Source organism: Phoca vitulina, unplaced genomic scaffold (genome assembly GCF_004348235.1).
Source record: "Phoca vitulina isolate PV1807 unplaced genomic scaffold, GSC_HSeal_1.0 scaffold22, whole genome shotgun sequence".
In the NCBI taxonomy this organism is placed as follows: Eukaryota; Metazoa; Chordata; class Mammalia; order Carnivora; family Phocidae; genus Phoca; species Phoca vitulina.
The window spans coordinates 25442754-25465612 of NW_022589725.1; the positions used below are offsets into that span (position 1 = coordinate 25442754).

A 22859-nucleotide genomic window follows, 5' to 3' on the forward strand; every position below is an offset into this window, starting at 1 on the left:
CTTGAGCCACCCCTTCTTTCCCTTGCTCCTCCTTGTCAAAGTCACATCTCAAATGTGGGAATGTACCCCATATTCATTCCGAGAATGTATAAAGATAATAAAATAGTTTCTTCCTTTCTGACCTAAATATTCTAAATTTAGTTATCTAAATTACAACACTCTGTTTAGAGCACCTGGGACAAATGGTGCCAGGCAGGGAAAAAAATCGGAGAAAACCACCTCACACAAGTGGTGTTCTTAGCTACGATGGAGCCCCTAAAATCCTATCACTACTGTTGCATTTGTCTGGGAAGCATACTACAGGCATAAGCATTAGAATTATTTACATTTGAGAACTTCATTAGCGCAGTAGTCACAAAAGAAGCATCACTGTTTGTAATTTAAGCTGATGCTCTTATACACCTTCTACACAGAGTCCTGTTCCATTAGAGAGAAGAACCACAGATGAGGAGAACCACCTCCATGTGTGGAATCTGAACTAACTCCCTGAAGATCATGCCTCAGTTTCCTCACTGGAAAAAATAAATGGCTTAGTTTAAATGGTCTTAAATTCCTCATAAGAAAAATTTTTATAGCTGTAAGTACTTTTAGAACTTTAATAACATTCCAGTTAAAATTCAGTTAAGAGGCTTGCAATGAACAGACAACTTATGAGAAACACCTTATAAAATGCTGTTAATTAATAATACATTCCAAATAAATTCACCTATAGAAGACTTTATTTTTTAAGGGGGGATATAAAAGGTCATAACTCACTGACTCACCATTAATTGATCAACTACTATTGATGGCTTTCACAAACATCACTTTATTAAGGCTTTACAATTAACTTATAAGGAAGGTACTGCCACCCCCACTGGGCAAATAAGAAAAGTAAATTGGAAAAACAAAGAGGCTAAGATCCAAGTCTTGTAACTCTAAGTAACATGCTTGTTCCATGATGGCCCACCACTGCAGAAATCATGCCTATCCCATCATGCAAAAAAAATGAGATACAAAGAAAACCTCAAAGCCTCATAAACATAAGTCAAGATCAAAGTAACAATTACCTGCAGATAAATAGCACAACAAATTTTGACACCAACACTTAGGACTGCAGATAGCTTCCAATTTAAACCACAACACTCTAGAAACAATCACTAATCAAGTACTAAAGGAATAATATTAAAGTTGGAGGGGCACCTGGGTGACAGTCAGTTAAGCATCTACCCTCAGCTCAGGTCATGATCCCAGGGTCCTGGAATCATACCCACATCGCAATTCCTGCTCAGTAGGGAGCCTGCTTCTCCCTCTCCCACTCCCCCTGCTTGTGCTCGCTTGATCCTGATCTCTCCCTCTGTCAAATAAATAAAATCTTGGGGGGTGGAACAAGATGGCGGAGGAGTAGGAGACCTGGATTTCATCTGGTCTCAGGAATTCAGCTGGATAGGGATCAAACCATTCTGAACACCTACAAACTCAACAGGAGATTGAAGAAAAGAATAGCAACAACCTCTCTGAACAGAAAAGCGACCACTTTCTGGAAGGTAGGACGTGCGGAGTAGTGAATCCGAGGCGATATTCGGGAGGATAGACGGCGGGGGAGGGGGGCCTCCGTCGGCCGCTTCTGGCAAGTGACAGAGCAGTGGAGCACAAAATCGGAACTTTCAGAAGTCGGCTCCGCTGAGGGACGTCGCTCCAGTGGCTAAACGGGGGGTGGAACCCTCGTGGGACAGTGTGGTCTCAGGACCCTCGGGGTCACAGAAAGACCGGGGGTGCCTGAGTGCGGCAGAGCTCCCAGGTATCGGAGCAGGGAAGCCGGCTGCAGAGACGGAGACGAGGCGCGGGCTCTCAGCTCGGGGTTGCCATAAACCGTGATCCGCGGCTCAGTCGGACCACTGCTCCTCCAGCAGTGACCCAACAAGCGGCAGATCCGGGGAGACTCCCCATCCTCCCCCGGGAGGAGTGGCGTGGGAGTGCACCTCATGGATCAGCTGGGTTTGGAGACTCCACACGGGGTCGGGGGCCATAGATAGAAACGCTCGGTCATAGGCCGGGTGAGGATGGAGTGCAGCCGGAGACTTGGGAGTCGGGAGTGATTGACTGCTTTTCTCTGGGGGTGCACGGAAGAGTGGGGCCCCAAGTTCTCGGCTCCTTCCGGGGCGGAGATTGGGAGGCCACCATTTTCACTCTCCTCCTCCAAAGCCAAATGGAAAGCTTGCAAGAAACAAAAGCTCCCAAGAGCAAACCCGAGCAGATTACTTAGCCCAGACCGGGCAAGGGCGGGGCTATTCCGCCTCCAGCAAAGACATTTGGGAACCACGGCAACAGGCCCCTCCCCCAGGAGATGAGCAGGGACAGCCAGCCAAGACCAAGTTTATCCATCAATGAGAACAGCAGAACTCCAGCGCTAGGGGAACACTGCACACAGAATCCATGGCTTTTTTACCATGATTCTTTAGTCTTTCAAAGTTAATTTTTTTTTAACTGTCTTTTTTTTTTTTTTTGAATTTTTCTTTTTCCCTTTTTCAAGCAATATCTTATCAATCCCATTTTTTAAAAATTTTTTATTTTACATTTTTAGAGTCATATTCTATCCCTTCTTAGTAGTTACCCTTATTTTTGGCATATATATATAAGTTGTTCTCTCTTTAAAATTTTGAGATACAATTTCTTCTAAGAAATCAAAATATACACTAAATCTCTAGTGTATGCTTTGTTCTAGTCTCCTGCCTGATCACATTCTCTCCCTTTTTTTTCCTTTTTTTTTAAGCCTCTTCTTTCTTTTTTCAAACAACTTATCAATTCCTTTTATAATATTTTTTATAATTTTCATCTTTACAATCATATTCCATCCCTTCATCATATCAACACTTATTTTCGTACATATATATGTTTTCCTTTCTTTAAAATTTTGGGAGGCACTTTCTTCTAACAGACCAAAATACACCCAGAATCTAGTGCGTGGCACTGATCTATGCACCAGCCTGATCATATTTGATCATATTCTGGCTTTTTTTGTTTTGTTCTGTTTTTGTTTGTTTTTATCTTTTTTTTTTTTCTTTTTCTTTTTTCTTTCTTTCCCTTTCTTTTCCCCCGGCTTCAGGTCTTTTCTGATTTGTTTAGAGTATATTTTCTGGGGATGTTGTTACCCTGTTAGCATTTTGTTCTCTCATTCACCTATTCTCCCCTGGACAAAATGACAAGACGGAAAAAAATCACCTTAACAAAAAGAACAAGAGGTAGTACCGACTGCCAGGGACCTACTCAATATGGACATTAGTCGATGTCGGATCTAGAGTTCAGAATCATCACTTTAAAGATACTAACTGGGCTAGAAAAAAGCATGGAAGTTATTAGAGAAACCCTTTCTGGAGAAATGAAAGAACGAAAATCTAACCAAGTCGAAATCAAAAAGGCTATTAATGAGGTGCAATCAAAAATGGGGGCGCTAACTGCTAGGATAAATGAGGCAGAAGAGTGAATCAGTGATATAGAAAACCAAATGATGGAAAATAAAGAAGCTGAGAAAAAGAGAGATAAATAACTACTGGATCACGAGGGCAGAATTCGAGAGATAAGCGATACCATAAGACGAAACAACATCAGAATAATTGGGATCCCAGAAGAAGAAGAAAGAGAGAGAGGGGCAGAAGGTATAATGGAGCAAATTATAGCAGAGAACTTCCCTAACGTGGGGAAGGAAACAGGCATCAAAATCCAGGAGGCACAGAGAACCCCTCTCAAAATCAATAAAAATAGGTCAACACCCTGACATCTAATAGTAAAACTTACGAATCTCAGAGACAAAGAGAAAATCCTGAAAGCAGCTTGGGAAAAGAGATACGTAACCTACAATGGTAGAAACATTAGATTGGCAACACACCTATCCACAGAGACCTGGCAGGCCAGAAAGGACTGGCAGGACATATTCAGAGCACTAAATGAGAAAAATATGCACCCAAGAATACTATATCCAGCTAGGCTGTCATTGAAAATAGAAGGAGAGATAAAAAGCTTCCAGGACAAACAAAAACTAAAGGAATTTGCAAACATGAAACCAGCCCTACAAGAAATATTGAAAGGGGTCCTCTAGGCAAAGACAGAGCCTAAAAGGAACATAGACCAGAATGGAACACAGACAATATACAGTAACAGTCACCTTACAGAGAACAAAATGGCACTAAACTCATATCTTTCAATAGTTACCCTGACTGTAAATGGGCTAAATGCCCCAATCAAAAGATACAAGCTATCAGATTGGATTAAAAAACAAGACCCATTGATATGCTGTCTGCAAGAGACTCATTTTACACCCAAAGACACATCCAGATTGAAAGTGAGGGGGTGGAAAACTATTTACCATGCTAAAGGACACCAAAAGAAAGCTGGGGTGGCAATCCTTATATCAGACAAATTAGATTTTAAACCAAAGACTGTAAGAGATGAGGAAGGACGCTATATCCTACTTAAAGGGTCTATCCAACAAGGAGATCTAACAGTTGTAAATATCTACACCCATAACATGGGAGCAGCCAATTATACAAGCCAACTAATAACAAAGTAAAAGGAACACATCAACAACAATACAATGGTAGTGGGGGACTTTAACACCCCCCTCACTGAAATGGACGATCATCTAAGCAAAAGATCAACAAGGAAATAAAGACTTTAAATGACACACTGGACCAAATGGACTTCACAGATATATTCAGAACATTCCATCCCAAAGCAATGGAATACACATTCTTCTCTAGTGCCCATGGAACATTCTCCAGAATCGATCACATCCTAGGTCACAAATCAGGTCTCATCCGGTACCAAAAGATTGGGATCATTCCCTGCCTATTTTCAAACCACAATGCTTTGAAACTAGAACTCAATCACAAGAGGAAAGTCGGAAAGAACTCAAATACATGGAGGCTAAAGAGCATCCTACTAAAGAATGAATGGGTTAACCAGGAAATTAAAGAAGAATTAAAAAACTCATGGAAACCAAAGAAAATGAAAACACAACTGTTCAAAATCTTTGGGATGCAGCAAAAGCAGTCCTAAGAGGCAAGTATATAGCAATACAAGCCTTTCTCAAGAAACAAGAAAGGTCTCAAGTACACAACCTAACCCTACACCTAAAAGAGCTTGAGAAAAAACAGCAAATAAAGCCTAAACCCAGCAGGAGAAGAGAAATAATAAAGATCAGAGCAGAAATCAATGAAATAGAAACTAAAAGAACAGTAGAACAGATCAACGAAACTAGGAGCTGGTTCTTTGAAAGAATTAACAAGATTGATAAACCCCTGGCCAGACTTATCAAAAAGAAAAGAGAAATGACCCAAATCAACAAAATCATGAATGAAAGAGGAGAGATCACAAACAACACCAAAGAAATACAAACAATTATAAGAACATATTATGAGCAAGTCTATGCCAGCAAATTAGATAACCTGGAAGAAATGGATGCATTCCTAGAGATGTATCAACTACCAAAACTGAACCAGGAAGAAAACAGAAATGGAAGCAAAACTTCCAAACTCTTTTTATGAGGCCACCATTACCTTGATCCCAAAACCAGACAAAGACCCCATCAAAAAGGAGAACTACAGACCAATATCCCTGATGAACATGGATGCAAAAATTCTCACCAAAATACTAGCCAATAGGATCCAACAGTACATTAAAAGGATTATTCACCACGACCAAGTGGGATTTATCCCTGGGCTGCAAGGTTGGTTCAACATCCACAAATCAATCAACGTGATACAATACATTAACAAAAGAAAGAACAAGAACCATATGATCCTCTCAATAGATGCAGAAAAAGCATTTGACAAAGTACAGCATCCTTTCTTGATCAAAACTCTTCAGAGTATAGGCATAGAGGGTACATACCTCAATATCATAAAAGCCATCTATGAAAAACCTACAGCGAATATCGTCCTCAATGGGTAAAAACTGAGAGCTTTCCCCCTAAGGTCAGGAACAAGGCAGGGATGTCCACTATCACCACTGCTATTCAACATAGTATTAGAAGTCCTAGCCACAGCAATCAGAAAACAAAAAGAAAGAAAAGGCTTCCAAATTGGCAAAGAAGAAGTCAAACTCTCACTCTTTGCAGATGATATGATACTTTATGTGGAAAACCCAAAGACTCCACCCCAAAACTGCTAGGACTCATACAGGAATTCAGTCAAGTGGCAGGATATAAAATCAATACACAGAAATCAGTGGCATTCCTATACACCAACAACAAGACAGAAGAAAGAGAAATTAAGGAGTCAATCCCATTGAAAATTGCACCCAAAACCAGATGATACCTAGGAATAAATCTAAGCAAAGAGGCAAAGGATCTGTACTCAGAAAACTATAAAATACTCATGAAAGAAATTGAGGAAGACACAAAGAAATAGAAAAACGTTCCATGCTCATGGATTGGAAGAACAAATATTGTGAAGATGTCAATGCTCCCTAGAGCAATCTACACATTCAATGCAATCCCCATCAAAATACCATCACCTTTTTTCAAAGAAATGGAACAAATGATCCTAAAATTTGTATGGAACAAGAAAAGACCCCGAATAGCCACAGCAATGTTGAAAAAGAAAAGGAAAGCTGGTGGCATCACAATTCCGGACTTCCAGCTCTATTACAAAGCTGTCATCATCAAGACAGTATGGTACTGGCACCAAAACAGACACATAGCTCAATGGAACAGAATAGACAGCCAAGAAATGGACCCTCAGCTCTATGGTCAACTAATCTTCGACAAAGCAGGAAAGAATGTCCAGTGGAAAAAAAGACAGTCTCTTCAACAAATGGTGTTGGGAAAATTGGACAGCCACATGCAGAAGAATGAAACTGGACCATTTCCTTACACCACACACAAAAATAGACTCCAAATGGTTGAAAGACCTAAATGTGAGACAGGAGTCCATCAAAATCCTAAAGGAGAACACAGGCAGCAACCTCTTCGACCTCAGCCACAGCAACTTCTTCCTAGAAGCATCGCCAAAGGCAAGGGAAGCAAGGGCAAAAATGAACTATTGGGACTTCATCAAGATAAAAAGCTTTTGCACAGCAAAAGAAACAGTCAACAAAACCAAAAGACAACCGACAGAATGGGAGAGATATTTGCAAATGACATATCAGATAAAGGGCTAGTATCCAAAATCTATAAAGAACTTATCAAACTCAACACCCAAAGAACAAATGATCCAATCAAGAAATGGGCAGAAGACATGAACAGACATTTTCCAAAGAAGACATCCAAATGGCCAACAGACACATGAAAAAGTGCTCAACATCGCTCGGCATCCAGGAAACCCAAATCAAAACCTCAATGAGATACCACCTCACACCACTCAGAATGGCTAAAATCAACAAGTCAGGAAACAACAGATGTTGGCGGAGATGCGGTCAAAGGGGAACTCTCCTACACTGTTGGTGGGAATGCAAGCTGGTGCAACCACTCTGGAAAATAGTATGGACGTTCCTCAAAATTTGAAAATAGAGCTACCCTACGATCCAGCAATTGCACTACTGGGTATTTACCCCAAAGATACAAATATAGGGATCTGAAGGGGTATGTGCACCCCAATGTTTATAGCAGCAATGTCCACAATAGCCAAACTGTGGAAAGAGCCAAGATGTCCATCAACAGATGAGTGGATAAAGAAGATGTGGTATATATATATCAATAGAATATTATGCAGCCATCAAAAGGAATGAGATCTTGCCATTTGCAACAACATGGATGGAACTGGAGGGTGTTATGCTGAGCGAAATAAGTCAATCAGAGAAAGACATGTATCATATGACCTCACTGATACGAGGAATTCTTAATCTCAGGAAACAAACTGAGGGTTGTTGGAGTGGGTGGTGGGGTGGGAGCGATGGGGTGGCTGAGTGATAGACATTGGGGAGGGTATGTGCTATGGTGAGCGCTGTGAATTGTGCAAGACTGTTGAATCACAGATCTGTGCCTCTGAAACAAATAATGCAATATATGTTAAGGAAAAAAAAAAGAAGAAGAAGATAGCAGGAGGGGAAGAATGAAGGGGGGGAATCGGAGGGGGAGATGAACCATGAGAGATGATGGACTCTGAAAAACAAACTGAGGGTTCTAGAGGGGAGGGGGGTGGGAGGATGGGTTAGCCTGGTGATGGGTATTGAAGAGGGCACATTCTGCATGGAGCACTGGGCGTTGTTCACAAACAATGAATCATGGAACACTACATCAAAAACTAATGATGTAATGTATGGTGATTAACATAACAATAAAAAATTTAAAATAATAAATATATAAAATCTTTAAAAATAATAATAATAATATTAAAGTTGGAGATTTCATTTTGCATCAAGGCCACAGTGTGCATTTTATGAGTAAAAAAGCCAAGATGCAGTTATGAACATCTACAATAACGTAGATGTAATGTAAAATAAATATTTCAGTACACATATTGATTATATATATTTCTACAAAGCCCACAAACAGAAAGAACATAAGCAAGACAGTTATACTATACCATAAATTTAAGCTGTAACTACTAAGCTGGCCATATATATTAAACATTTACTTAATAATTTTCTTAATGACAAAATTTAGAAGTGATTTACGGGGGTGATTTGAATGGCCACAGCCTCTTTAAAAACTGAAAAAAGAAGTCTGAGTTGATGTTATTTCTCAATAAATTCCTCTGCACAAAGGAGATGCAATATAAGTCATTTCATCAGTTTTAAAGCTGTATTCAGAGTTTAAAAACAACTTCCAGTATTTAGAGGCCTCACGAAGTATGATGGGGGAGAAGTTTTAAATTTCTTCACTAGTCTCTGCTCATCCTTTTCTCTAGTCAACAAAGTGTCAAGGGTAGTTCTGACATTGGAGAAAGACACAAAAGTTCCGAAGATGAAAGGGGAAAATGGTAATCATACTCATTTGTCTAGATCAGAGTAGAATTTAAGGAATAACGGTAAAAAAAAAAAAAAAAAAAAATGGTCTGAAAGCTATCTTACCACCAACTACGAGAAAAATCATATAAGCAGGTAAAAGAAGGGAAAAGCAAAATAGGCAGGGCACCTCATACAAGACATGTAGTAAAAGGCAAACAGACTATAAAATTTACCACCTCTCAAGGTTCTCCTTTGACATCATTAAGAAATAATGCTAGTTAAAGTAGAAAATACATTCATTTGTATTACTTTCTTAAACTTTTATTTGAGCCAAGAAATTTATTACAATTCTATTCTAAAGTTGCCTAAGACTGTGCTTCCGAGGGCATGAGAGATATCTTTGCCTAAAATTAAACGGTCTCAGGAAATTCATAGAATTTTCCATGAAAACCCATGTAGAGATTCCATAGGGTCCACAAACCCCAAATTAATAATCCACACAGCTATGACATTATTTAAAAATCTACAAGCATATGATTATAAATCAGGAAGCTAAACTTTCATTTTGATTTCCAATAAAAATACCTTCTGCTGGGACCATGAACTTCATGTGACAAAGGCAACAGTGACACTATCATTACCTAGAGACTAACATGGAAATTGCAGTGAAAATACCAAAATTAGATTATCATGTTAGAATCCAAAAGACTCCACCCCCAAATTACTAGAACTCATATAGCAATTCAGTACACCCCCAAATTACTAGAACTCATACAGCAATTCAGTAACGTGGCAGGATACAAAATCAATGCACAGAAATCAGTTGCTTTCTTATACACTAACAACGCAACTGTAGAAAGAGAAATTAGAGAATCGATTCCATTTACAATAGCACCAAAAACCATAAGATACCTCGGAATAAACCTAACCAAAGAGGTAAAGAATCTATACTCTAGGAACTACAGAACACTCATGAAAGAAACTGAAGAGAAACAAAAAGATGGAAAAACATTCCATGCTCATGGATCGGAAGAATAAACATTGTTACAATGTCTATACTGCCCAGAGCAATCTACACCTTCAACGCCATCCCGATCAAAATTCCAATGACATTTTTCAAAGTGCTGCAACAAACAATCCTAAAATTTGAATGAAATCAGAAATGACCCAGAATTGCCAAGGAAATGTTGAAAAAGAAAAACAAAGCTGGGGGCATCACATTGCCTGATTTCAAGCTATATTACAAAGCCGTGATCACCAAGACAGCATGGTACTGGCACAAAAACAGACCAATGGAACAGAATAGAGAGCCTAGATATGGACCCTCAACTCTATGGTCAAATAATCTTTGACAAAGCAGGAAAAAATATGCAATGGAAAAAAGACAGTCTCTTCAATAAATGGTGCTGGGAAAATTGGACAGCTATATACAGAAGAATGAAACTCAACCATTCTCTAACACCATACACAAAAATAAACTTGAAATGGATGAAAGACCTCAGTTCCTGTCTCAACAGGAATCCATCAAAATCCTAGAGGAGAACATAGGCAGTAACCTCTTCAACATCAGCCACACAAACTTCTTTCAAGATACATCTCCAAAGGCAAGCGAAACAAAAGGGAAAATGAACTTTTGGGACTTCATCAAGATAAAAAACTTCTGCACAGGAAAGGAAACAGTCAACAAAACAAAGAGGCAACCCACAGAATGGGAGAAGATATTTGCAAATGACACTACAGATAAAGGGCTGGTATTCAAGATCTATAAAGAACTTCTCAAACTCAACACCCAAAAAACAAATAATCAAGTCAAAAAGTGGGCAGAAGATACGAAAAGACACGTCTCTGAAGAAGACAGACAAATGGCTAACAGACACATGAAAAAATGTTCATCATCATTAGCCATCAGGGAAATTCAAATCAAAACCACACTGAGAGATTACCTTACACCAGTTAGAATGGCAAAAATTGACAAGGCAGGAAACAACAAATGTTGGAGAGGTTGTGGAGAAAGGGGAACCCTCTTACACTGTTGGTGGGAATGCAAGTTGGTACAGCCACTTTGGAAAACAGTGTGGAGGTGCCTCAAAAAATTAAAAATAGAGCTACCCTATGACCCAGCAATTGCACTATTGGGTATTTACCCCAAAGACACAGATGTAGTGAAAAGAAGGGCCATATGCACCCCCGTGTTCATAGCAGCAATGTCCACAATAGCCAAACTGTGGAAAGAGCCAAGATGCCCTTCAACAGACAAATGGATAAAGAAGATGTGGCCCATATATACAATGGAATATTACTCAGCCAGCAGAAAGGATGAATACTCAACGTTTACATCAACATGGATGGAACTGGAGGAGATTATGCTAAGTGAAATAAGTCAAGCATAGAAAGCCAATTATCATATGGTTTCACTTATCTGTGTAACATAGGAATAGCATGGAGGACATTAGAGGAAGGAAGGGAAAAATGAAGGGGGGGAAATCGGAGGGAGAGATGAACCATGAGAGACTATGGACTCTGAGAAACAAACTGAGGGTTTTAGAGGGGAGGGGGTGGGGGGATGGGTTAGCCCGGTGATGGGTATTAAGGAGGGCACATACTGCATGGAGCATTGGGTGTTATATGAAAACAATGAATCATGGATCACTACATCAAAAACTAATGATGTACTGTATGGTGACTAACATAACTTAATAAAATTAAATTAAATTTAATTTAATAAAAAAGAATCATACTATTTCCTGTAAGAAATAAGGATCCTTGGAGAAATAACTGGTTCTGGGCCTGGCTAGAAGTCTTGTTCTACCTAAAAGCAAGAAAACTATCAAAGATAGTTATGTCAGAGAACTGAATCAAACTTAAAGGGGCTTTTACTGACAAAAGATGGAACAATTTTACCAGTAAAAAGAATGATGGTTCTAAACTCTTTAATATGTCAATTGTGAATGAGACTGACTCAATACTCTACATTAGATGTATGAAATGTGCTCCTTTTTAGTAGCAAATACTTTCTTCAATCTTGTCTGTGTTCCAAACATGTTTATCATATAATGATAACAATGATTATGAACATATGAAAAAGCAAGAAATATGCCCTATACACAAGAGAAGGAACAGTCAACAGAAATAGGCTACTAATGGTTCCAATGTTGGAATTATCACATGAGAACCTTAAAATAATTAGGATAATTATTTTATGTAACTATCTAGTAGAAAAGAGAGAAATTTTCACAAAAATATGGGAAATCTCAGCAGAGAAAAATCTTCAAATATGAACCAAATAAAATAAAATTAAAAATATAGTATCAAAAATGAAAATGCATTCAACAGACTTATGAGTAAATAAGAGATAGCAAGAGAAAAAAATCAGTGAACTTAATAACAGTCGTGAGAAATTACCCAAACTGAAACACAAAGAGGAAAAGAATGACTAAAAATCGAACAAAGCACCCCAGATCTATAGGAGAATACCATAGGCATATAATGGCAGTCCCAGAAGTAGAAGACAGGACAAGGCAGACGGCATGTCTGAAGATATAATGGCTGAAAATTTTTCAAACCTGACAAGTGAAATCAACTCAATAACCTAGGAAGCTCAGCAAACCTAAGAAAGATAAACACGAAGAATATCACACTTAGGGACATCATAGTCAAACTGCTGAAATCCAAAGATAAAATATTAAAAACAGAAAAAAAAAAAGATATATTACACACAAGGGGCCAACTTCTCACCATAAACAGTGAAAAAGACAACAGAATAACATTTTTAAATTACTGAATGAAAAAAACAGTCAACATAGAATTCTCTGTGCTGAGAAAATAACCTTCAAAAATAAAGGGGAAATAAAGACATTTCAGATGGATAAAGATGATAACTCATCACCAGCTGAACTATAAAAATACTAAAGAGCATTCTTTAGGCTAAAAAGAAATAATACAAGAAGCTTGGTATTAGGAATAAAGAGCAAGAGCATCAAAAAGAGGAACTAGTTGGATAAATTTTTTAATTTTAAAAAGCTATTAAGTATGTGTGTATGTGTATATTTGTGTGCAAATTTCTTTAAAAGATAACAGACCACCCAAAGAACAAACAATCCAATCAAGAAATGGGCAGAAGACATGAACAGACATTTCCACAAAGAAGACATACAAATGGCCAACAGACACATGAAAAAGTACTCAACATCACTCAGCATCAGGGAAATACAAATCAAAACCACAATGAGATACCACCTCACACCAGTCAGAATGGCTAAAATTAACAAATCAGGAAACGATAGATGTTGATGAGGATGTGGAGAAAGGGGAACCCTCCTACACTGTTGGTGGGAATTCAAGTTGGTACAGCCACTCTGGAAAATAGTATGGAGGTTCCTCAAAAAGTTGAAAATACCCTACAACCCAGCAACTGCACTGCTGGGTATTTACTCCAAAGATACAAATGTAGTGATCCGAAGGGGCACCTGCACCCCAATGTTTATAGCAGCAATGCCCACAATAGCCGAACTATGGAAAGAGCCCAGATGTCCATCAACAGATGAATGGATAAAGAAGATGTGGTGTATATATATGTATATATATATATATATACATATATATACACAATAGAATATTACGCAGCAAAAAAAAAAAAAAAAAAATGAAATCTTGCCATTTGCAACAATGTGGATGGAACTAGAGGGTATTATGCTAAGCGAATAATTCAATCAGAGAAAGACAATTATCATATGATCTCACTGATATGTGGAATTTGAGAAACAAGGCAGAGGATCATGGGGAAAGAGAGGAAAAAATGAAACAAGATGAAACCAGAGAGGGAGACAAACCATAAGACACTCTTAATTTTAGGAAACAAACTGAGGGTTGCTGGAGGGGAGGGAGGTGGGGGGATGGGGTGGCTGGGTGATAGGACACTGGGGAGGGTATGTGTTGTGGTGAGCGCTGGGTAGTGTGTAAGACTGATGAATCACAGATCTGTACCTCTGAAACAAATAATACATTATATGTTAATTTAAAAAAAGATGACAGCCCATTTAAAGTAAAAATAATTTTAAAAATAAAAATAATAATGAAGATGATACCTTGTGGGGTTCATAATATAATATGAGCATTAAAATATATGCCAAGGACTCAAAGGATAGAAAATAAATAATGAATTTGTCCTGTTAAAAGAATCTTACATTGTTTGTAAAGTAAAATATTATTATTTTAAAGTAGACTATAGTAAATCAATGATATATGTTGTAATCTCTAGAGCAACCACAAAAAAACATAATATGTTGAAATAGAACAAAATATTAATAGAGGAGGAAAAAATGAACTACTAAAAAGTATTCAATCCAAAGGAAAACAGGAAAAGAACAGAAGAGCAAAGAAAATTAAGAACAAATAGAAAATGAAAAGCAAGATGGTAGGATTTTGCCCAATCATATCAATAATTACATTAATTGTAAATGGACTAAATGCTCCATGTAAAAGGCTCAGATTATCAATCTGGAATAATTTTAAAAGGGGAGGGGGCCCCACTTGTTTATAAGAAAAATAATTTCATATAAAAAGCAAGATAGGCTAAAAGTAAAATGGTGGAAAATGATATCCCAGACAAGCATTAAGAAAGCTGGTGTGACTGTGTCAGTGTTAAACAAAGTAACTGAAATGAAGAGGCTTATCTAGAGATAAAGGAGAATATTTTATAATGATAAAATTTATCCAGATTTATCCAGAAGACATAACAATCCTAAACGTGTATGTAACTAATAACTTCTAAACAGAGCTGTATTTAGAATTCTTTCAAATATCAGAGCTTCTAAATACAGGAGGCAAAATGATAATGAATGCAATGGGCCGAAATACATCAAACATATAAAAATCTACAAATTGACAATCTCACATATGAACAAATAAATAAATGTAAATTAAAAAAACAAATTCAATAAAATAAGACTTATTTGGAGCGCCTTTGTGGCTCAGTTGGTTAGGCGTCTGCCTTTGGCTCAGGTCATGAACCCAGGGTCCTGGGATCAAGCCCCTCGTCAGGCTCCCTGCTTAGAGAAGAGCCTGCTTCTCCTTCTCCTCCCCACTCGTGCTCTCGTTATCTCTGTCTCTCTCAAATAAATAAATTAAAATCTTAAAAAAAAAAAAATAAGACCTAATTGAGCATCTTAGGAAATTACCTGAGCATCATTTCATTATTTTGAAAACTGATGTATAAATAAAAAGACCTGAGCATCTTTTCTGCCTTTCCTGTATAAACTATATCTGTGGGTAGCCAAATAGATGATGAGGAAACGTTTTCTTTTTAGAATAATTATAGCCAATAAATGCATAAGAAATCATAGAATTCTGGGACATAGTCACACAATGGAGTATTATACAAATGTTAAGATAAATGCACTAGAGTTATAGAACACCTTTCTGGACAAATACTATAGAAACATAATATTTAGCAAAAGAAGCAAGTCACAGAGAACTACATACCATATGATATCATGCTCCTATACCTCAATAAAAAACCATAAAACAAGTAATAAATTGTTTAGGATGCATACATATTAAACTTTTTTTTTTTCAAGGCAAGGGAATGATACACAATTCAGGATGGTGGTTGTCTCTGGAGGAGAGGCAGAGGTTTGGGAAGAGAATGGAGTAGATATAATACAGTTACTAATGTTCATGTTAAGATGATGATAAAAGGGTAAGGGATTTTATTTTATTTTTATGTTTTATAACTTACATATATGATACATTCTTTTAAATATATTCAATAACACAGCTTAAAAATACTTAGTTCTTAATAAGAAAAAAAAGATACAATCAGTTGGTATCTACCAAAACCCTTGAAAACATCCATTCTTTTTGATTCATAAGGTATATTTCTAGGAATTTGTGTTAAGGAAACAGACAAGTATACAAATATTATGTACAAGAAAATCACTGTTATTTGAACAGCAAAACAAAACAAAACAAAAACAGAAGGCAGGAAATAACTCAATGGTCATTCTAAGAAACTGAAGCAATTTTATTAAATAGAATTTTTTTGGAATAATTTTACAGAATAGAATTTTATTCAGCTATTTTAAAACAATAAAATTACCATTTAAATCACTAACTTAGGAGTTAGTAAATTCCTAAACCTTATGAGTTAGACCAGGGGTACTTAAGCCGAGCAATCTATGACTATGAATCCCATGAAATTCTACTAGAACTGTGTGTACATTTATGCAGATAACTGTGTTCATGTGCATGTTTCTAGGCAAAGAATCCACAGTTTTTAGATTCTCAAAGGGAAAATGGTTACTCCAAAAAAATAGTTACTATGTTATAAGCTAATCTCTAAAGATGGCCCTCAGTGAACAAAGCTACCTGGTATTCATGACCTTATGTGTTCCCCTCCTACACTGAATCTGGATTGGCCCTATAATTCATTAACAAGCAGAATGCTAGTCCCAGCCTGAGCCCTAAGGAAGACTGACAGCGTTTACTTTTGCACTTCGAGAGTCCTGAGCTACCATCTAAGAAGTCCAGCTACCTTGCTGGAGAGGCCACATTAGAGAGGAAGAAGCCCTGATACTACATGGAAAGAAAGCAAGTCCAAAGCATTCCAGCATGGCACGTGTTGTGATGAGCACTGGGTGTTATACGTAACTAATGAATCACTGAACACTACATCAAAAACTAATGATGTACTATACAGTGGCTAACTGAACATTTAAAAAAAAAAAAAAAGCATACCAGCTGAGCCCAACCTTCTGGCTGTCCGCACCAAGGCACCAGCCATGTGAGAAAGCTTTCATGGACATTCAGTTAAGCCACCACCTGAATGCAGCCATATGAGAATCTCCAGGCATAACCGGCAAAAGAGCTGTCCACTTGAGAACCAGCCAACACACATAATCATAAGAAATAAGAAAAGGGCTGTTCTTCTAACCCACAAAGATTGGGGGTGATTTGTTAAACAGCAATAGGTAACCAAATAGTTACCGATGGCTGATTTAGACTGAGTAACTTCACCTGATTAAGTACCTAATGTGTTGTAGTATAATGGCTAAAACAAAATAAGAAGCTATCCATCAGTGGATATAACATCACTCCTCAGTCCTCTGTGTAATCCCTGTCCATGTGGGCATGTATGTGTGTGCACACACATGTACACACACACACAGTAACGCCATTTATATAACAGTTTACTGAACAAAAACAACTTTAGTCACTTTGATTTCATGTACTTTATTTATAGGCCCTTTTATTACACATAAATGAAATACAGATCAAGCATCTAACTTTGCCCTTATATTAAGAGATGAAAAGGAGTGAGACCCTCAAATGACCCTTCATTTTAAATATTACAGTGGTTACTTATGTAAATCACCCTCTAGACTTAAAAAAAAAAGTACACTGAGGTTAAGGGAACACGTGTTTAAAGGTATTTTATAATGCTAATAAAATAGCATTGTATTATGACATATTAGGATAATTACAATGCTTACTGAATAGAAATACTTTCTCTTCATTAATTTATACAATAATCTTGCAACTGATACTTGAGAGGAAAACAAATTCAAACAGAACCAGGAATTCTGCCCCAGAACCAAGAAGCAAAGCAGAACATAAACAATATGAAAAAGGCCAGATCCCATTTCATCTATTTAATTTGAGTGAAATGAAAATATAAACAAACTTTGTGGTGGTGTGTTTTTTTTAATCTACTGCATTTGATTTTTCAAAACAAAAACATCCATTTTCCACAGCCAGCTCTGTGTTAGCCAAAAATAACGGCAAAAGGCATGGCTTTGGTAAGGACAGATATAAATGACAACTATATATTTTTTAACTCTTTAAATACCCAACCTGTAACATTTTAAGTAGAACAACAGCTTATTAAATTTCAATTTAGCCCCTCTTCTTTTTCATATTTCTCTACTGTCATTGAGGGCAGATTCTTTAGATTTTCTAGGTACTCAGGTACTGTTTGACCTTTCTGAACCTGATTTCTCATTTGAAAATGAGAATCATTATGTAAGAAGTATTCAGCATAGTGCCTGCCCATAGCAATTGCTCAGCAAATGACAGCTATAATTACCATCCCTATTACTGATCACAAAATGATGGCAAGTGCCCAGTTTAGTAGGATACTGGTGGTTACCTGCACACCTATTTCCTCCTCCTTTCCTAACAGAATCCTGATTTTGTTCTGCTTTCTACTCCCCCCAACCCACAGTTATGAACGTGCCTCACAGGCATATCATGTGCCCATGATAGGTTTATGGGTAATTTCCTTTTTTCAGTGATTATTTCAGGAATAGGCATGTGACCCAACATTAGCCAATCACCAGAATGTGAGGAGAGGTCTGCTGGGAAGCTTCTGAAGAAAGTGTTCCTCATTCCTGGAAAAGAACTACAAAAAAAGATTTTTTTTTCTCTAGAGACTTTTGTGTGATGAGTTTTTCTGGCAATGTAGTAGCCTTTCTGCCATCAGCCTAAGGACGAGGCCAACAATGACAATGACAGAGAACTAGTCCTTTAGATCATCAGTGGAGCTCCTGAACCAACCAACACTGAAGTCCACCTACCTCTGAACTTCCTCCTATGTGAAATCATATCGTTCCTTATTGTTGAAGCCAGTTCAAATTGTGATTTTTGTTACCTGCAGCCCAAAGCACACTAACTACTACAGTAATGGAAAGGTAGGAAAACTGTAATAGATTTTATCAAGACTAAGCTAAAATTAAACCACCCTTCTCTTCAAAAGAACAGAGCCTCTACCATGAACATGTAAAGCTCTTAAACAGGCAGGAGCATTGGCTCTGGTTTACCAATGTGGCAACAAGTTAAGTCATTTTGCCAATCAGACTGTATGACAGTGCTTCAAAATAGGCAAAGGGTTACTGAATTCAATTCAACAGATATTTATTGAACACCAACAATATCCTTGAGCCACCTCAAGGAGCTCTCAGGCTTTGTAATGAGGAACAACCATACAAGTCATATAAATGCTGTCTCATGGCCCCACTGACCACAGAGGGAATAAATCTGCAGGACTGAGTGAGGGAAGGAGGAAGAGAGAGAACGAGGGAGGCTGCAGAAAAGAAAGACATTTGAGCTCAATCCTAAAAGATGAAACAGACTTCTGGGAAATGATTCTAAACAGGAGCAGAAAGAGAAACATGCATTCTTCTCAAGAAATTGTGCCACAGAAACTTCTTTCAAGACACGTCCCCAAAGGCAAGTGAAACAAAGGCAAAAATGAACTTTTGGGACTTCATCAAGATAAAAAGCTTCTGTACAGCAAAGGAAACAGTTAACAAAACAAAGAGGCAGCCCACAGAATGGGAGAAGATATTTGCAAATGACACTACAGATAAAGGGCTGATATTCAAGATCTATAAAGAACTTCTCAAACTCAACACCCAAAAAACAAATAATCAAGTCAATAAATGGGAGAAGACATGAACAGACACTTCTCCAAAGACATACAAATGGCTAACGGACACATGAAAAATGTTCAACATCATTAGCCATCAGGGAAATTCAAATCAAAACCACATTGAGATACCACCTTACACCAGTTAGAATGGCAAAAATTGACAAGGCAAGAAACAACAAATGTTGGAGAGGTTGTGGAGAAAGGGGAACCCTCTTACACTGTTGGTGGGAATGCAAGTTGGTACAGCCACTTTGGAAAACAGTGTGGAGGTGCCTCAAAAAATTAAAAATAGAGCTACCTTGGGGCACCTGGGTGGCTCAGATGGTTAAGCATCTGCCTTCGGCTCAGGTCATGGTCCCAGGGTCCTGGGATCAAGCCCCACATTGGGCTCCCTGCTCAGCGGGAAGCATGCTTCTCCCTCTCCCACTCCCCCTGCTTGTGTTCCCTCTCTCGTTGTGTATCTCTCTGTCAAATAAATAAATAAAATCTTAAAAAAAAAAAAAATAGAGCTACCCTATGACCCAGCAATCGCACTCCTGGGTATTTACCCCAAAGACACAGATGTAGTGAAAAGGAGGGCCATATGCACCCCAATGTTCATAGCAGCAATGTCCACGATAGCCAAACTGTGGAAAGAGCCAAGATGCCCTTCAACAGACAAATGGATAAAGAAGATGTGGCCCATATATACAATGGAATATTACTCAGCCAGCAGAAAGGATGAATACCCAACTTTTACATCAACATGGATGGGACTGGAGGAGATTATGCTAAGTGAAATAAATCAAGCAGAGAAAGTCAATTATCATATGGTTTTGCTTATCTGTGGAACATAAGGAATAGCGTGGAGGACATTAGGGGAAGGAAGGGAAAAATGAAGGGGGGTAAATCGGAGGGAGAGACAAACCATGAGAGACTATGGACTCTGAGAAACAAACTGAGGGTTTTAGAGGGGAGGGGGGTGGGGGGATGGGTTAGTCCGGTGATGGGTATTAAGGAGGGCACATACTGCATGGAGCATTGGGTGTTATACGCAAACAATGAATCATGGAACACTACATCAAAAACTAATGATGTACTGTATGGTAACTAACATAACATAACATAACATAATATAACATAACAAAATAAAACAAAACAAAATAAAATAAAAAGAAATTGTGCTAAGTTGTTTATGTTGCAGTGACAGCAATAAAGAAATGAAGTAAATGATGACAGTAGGACTTTATTTTTATTTAAGATTTTATTTATTTGACACAGAGAGACACAGCAAGAAAGGGAACACAAGCAGGGGGAGTGGGAGAGGGAGAAGCAGGCTTCCTGCTGAGCAGGGAGCCCGATGTGGGGCTCGATCCCAGGACCCTGGGACCATGTCCTGAGCAGACGCTTAAGGACTGAGCCGCCCAGGCGCCCTGACAGTAGGACTTTATATTAAGAGTTTATTTTGTAGATCATAATAAAACTTACCTGTGCAATTTGCACAGTGAGTTGCTAAGAACTATCCATGAACTTGAAGACATGGGCAGGATTTAATATGCAAAAGTTGTTATGAGGAAAGCCCAGAGCTGTACACAAACCCAAGTCCATACCCAGATACAAATAATTCTGATGTGAAAAGCTGCAAAGAAGGAACTGCTGCTAAGATATGAAGCAAAGTCAAAAGCAGGTAAGACAAATCAGACAAGTGAAGATGTATATGACAAATGTATGACAAATATTTCAGTTGAGAATATTATATTTCTATATTCCACTAAATTTACTTTGGCATAAGTATGAAAGCTTAAAAGGTAAAACAGAGGCAAATCTAAATTTTAAGTATAACGGAGGACTCAGATGAAACAAATGCTCAGTAAATTTTAAATATTTATTGTCCTCTGACATGAATTTTACTACCTACATCTTAGTTAGCTACATGGGGCAAATACTCTCGTATTTCTTTTTTTTTTTTAATTTTTATTGTTATGTTAATCACCATATATTACATCATTAGCTTTTGATGTAGTGTTCCATGACTCATTGTTTGTGCATAACACCCAGTGCCCCATGCAGAACGTGCCCTCTTTATTACCCATCACCAGGCTAACCCATCCTCCCATCCCCCTCCCCTCTAGAACCCTCAGTTTGTTTCTCAGAGTCCATAGTCTCTCATGGTTCGTCTCCCCCTCCGATTTCCCCCCCTTCATTCTTCCCCTCCTGCTATCTTCTTCTTTTTTTTTTGAAGATTTTTTTATTGTTATGTTAATCCCCATACATTACATCATTAGTTTTAGATGTAGTGTTCCATGATTCATTGTTTATGCATAACACCCAGTGCTCCATGCAGAACATGCCCTCCTCAATACCCATCACCAGGCTAACCCATCCTCCCACCCCCCTCCCCTCTAGAACCCTCAGTTTGTTTTTCAGAGTCCATCATCTCTCATAGTTCGTCTACCCCTCCGATTCCCCCCCTTCATTCTTCCCCTCCTGCTATCTTCTTCTTCTTTTACTCTCGTATTTCTGAGAACACACCACCATATCATCATAGCAGAATTCAAGCACATTATTATTCCATCACCAACATTAGTAAATAAAGGCTAATATGACAGATTACAACACACAATTTACCAAGGTATTATAAAGAACCAGGAAAACATTCTCATGTAGGGCTAGAATAGAAAGAAAGAAAGGGAGTAAACAGAACCCCTCAGCATTACAAAACATACAACACCAAGTCCCAGACAACAGGAGATGCAATGGTACAAAGTGATAATCTCAATGATAATTAGCATATATGTTTGTCTCTCCTCCATAAAAAAAAAGATGTTCTGACCCTGGCTCTGGTGGACATACCCTTCTAACCTGTTCCCTCCATTACAATTCAAACCCAAGTCTGATTCCCAAACCCATGATAACCTGCACCCCAAACTGCCTCCAGCATGTAACCTGCTCTTACATTCAGTGTGGGTACATGCAGACCTAAAATACCACTGTAGAATTTTAATGAAGTCTCTAATTCTTTCATATCTAACTCAGATTTTTTAACATGTCTATCCATGCTTTCTTCTAGCCAGTGGTTATTAAAATCTTTTTTATCAAAGACAAAAGACAAATACAACACACAAATAAATATACTTTTTCATGATATGAACAAAACATTCTGAAAATAAAAATGTAAGGTATCCTTTGGTCGCAATGTGTTATACTGTGGACTCAATCATGCTGTGATTCACTGAGAACCATGACATGTAATCAGTAACAAGTTAATAAAAATGCAAGCTGTTTCTACATTTTACATTATCTCCATTTTTTCTCCACGATTTGCCAGTAAATCTTTTTGCCCAAATTAACCAGTCACCATGGACAGAACTGGTTAAAACATATTTGATTTAGCATTATGTCCTTCTGACTCCTCTATCAGCACCTTTTAGAGTTAGCAGTTGTTTTATCCACTTCTGTTTATAACAAGAACCTCAGTTAGTGCTAGGTGCATCCCAGAAGAGTCTGGAAACATAAATAACATTTCTGCCAGCAAAATGATCCTATCTCAGTGGCCCTTATCCACTGATATCTGGCCTGTAAGTTAACT

The 22859-nt window shown here is 38.0% G+C and overlaps 1 protein-coding gene across 13 annotated transcripts in view; it reads right to left on the reverse strand.

The window, feature by feature from the left end:
• Positions 1–22859, reverse strand: part of TASP1 (taspase 1) — a 303516-nt gene that overhangs the window by 123445 nt on the left and 157212 nt on the right. The window lies entirely within an intron of this gene.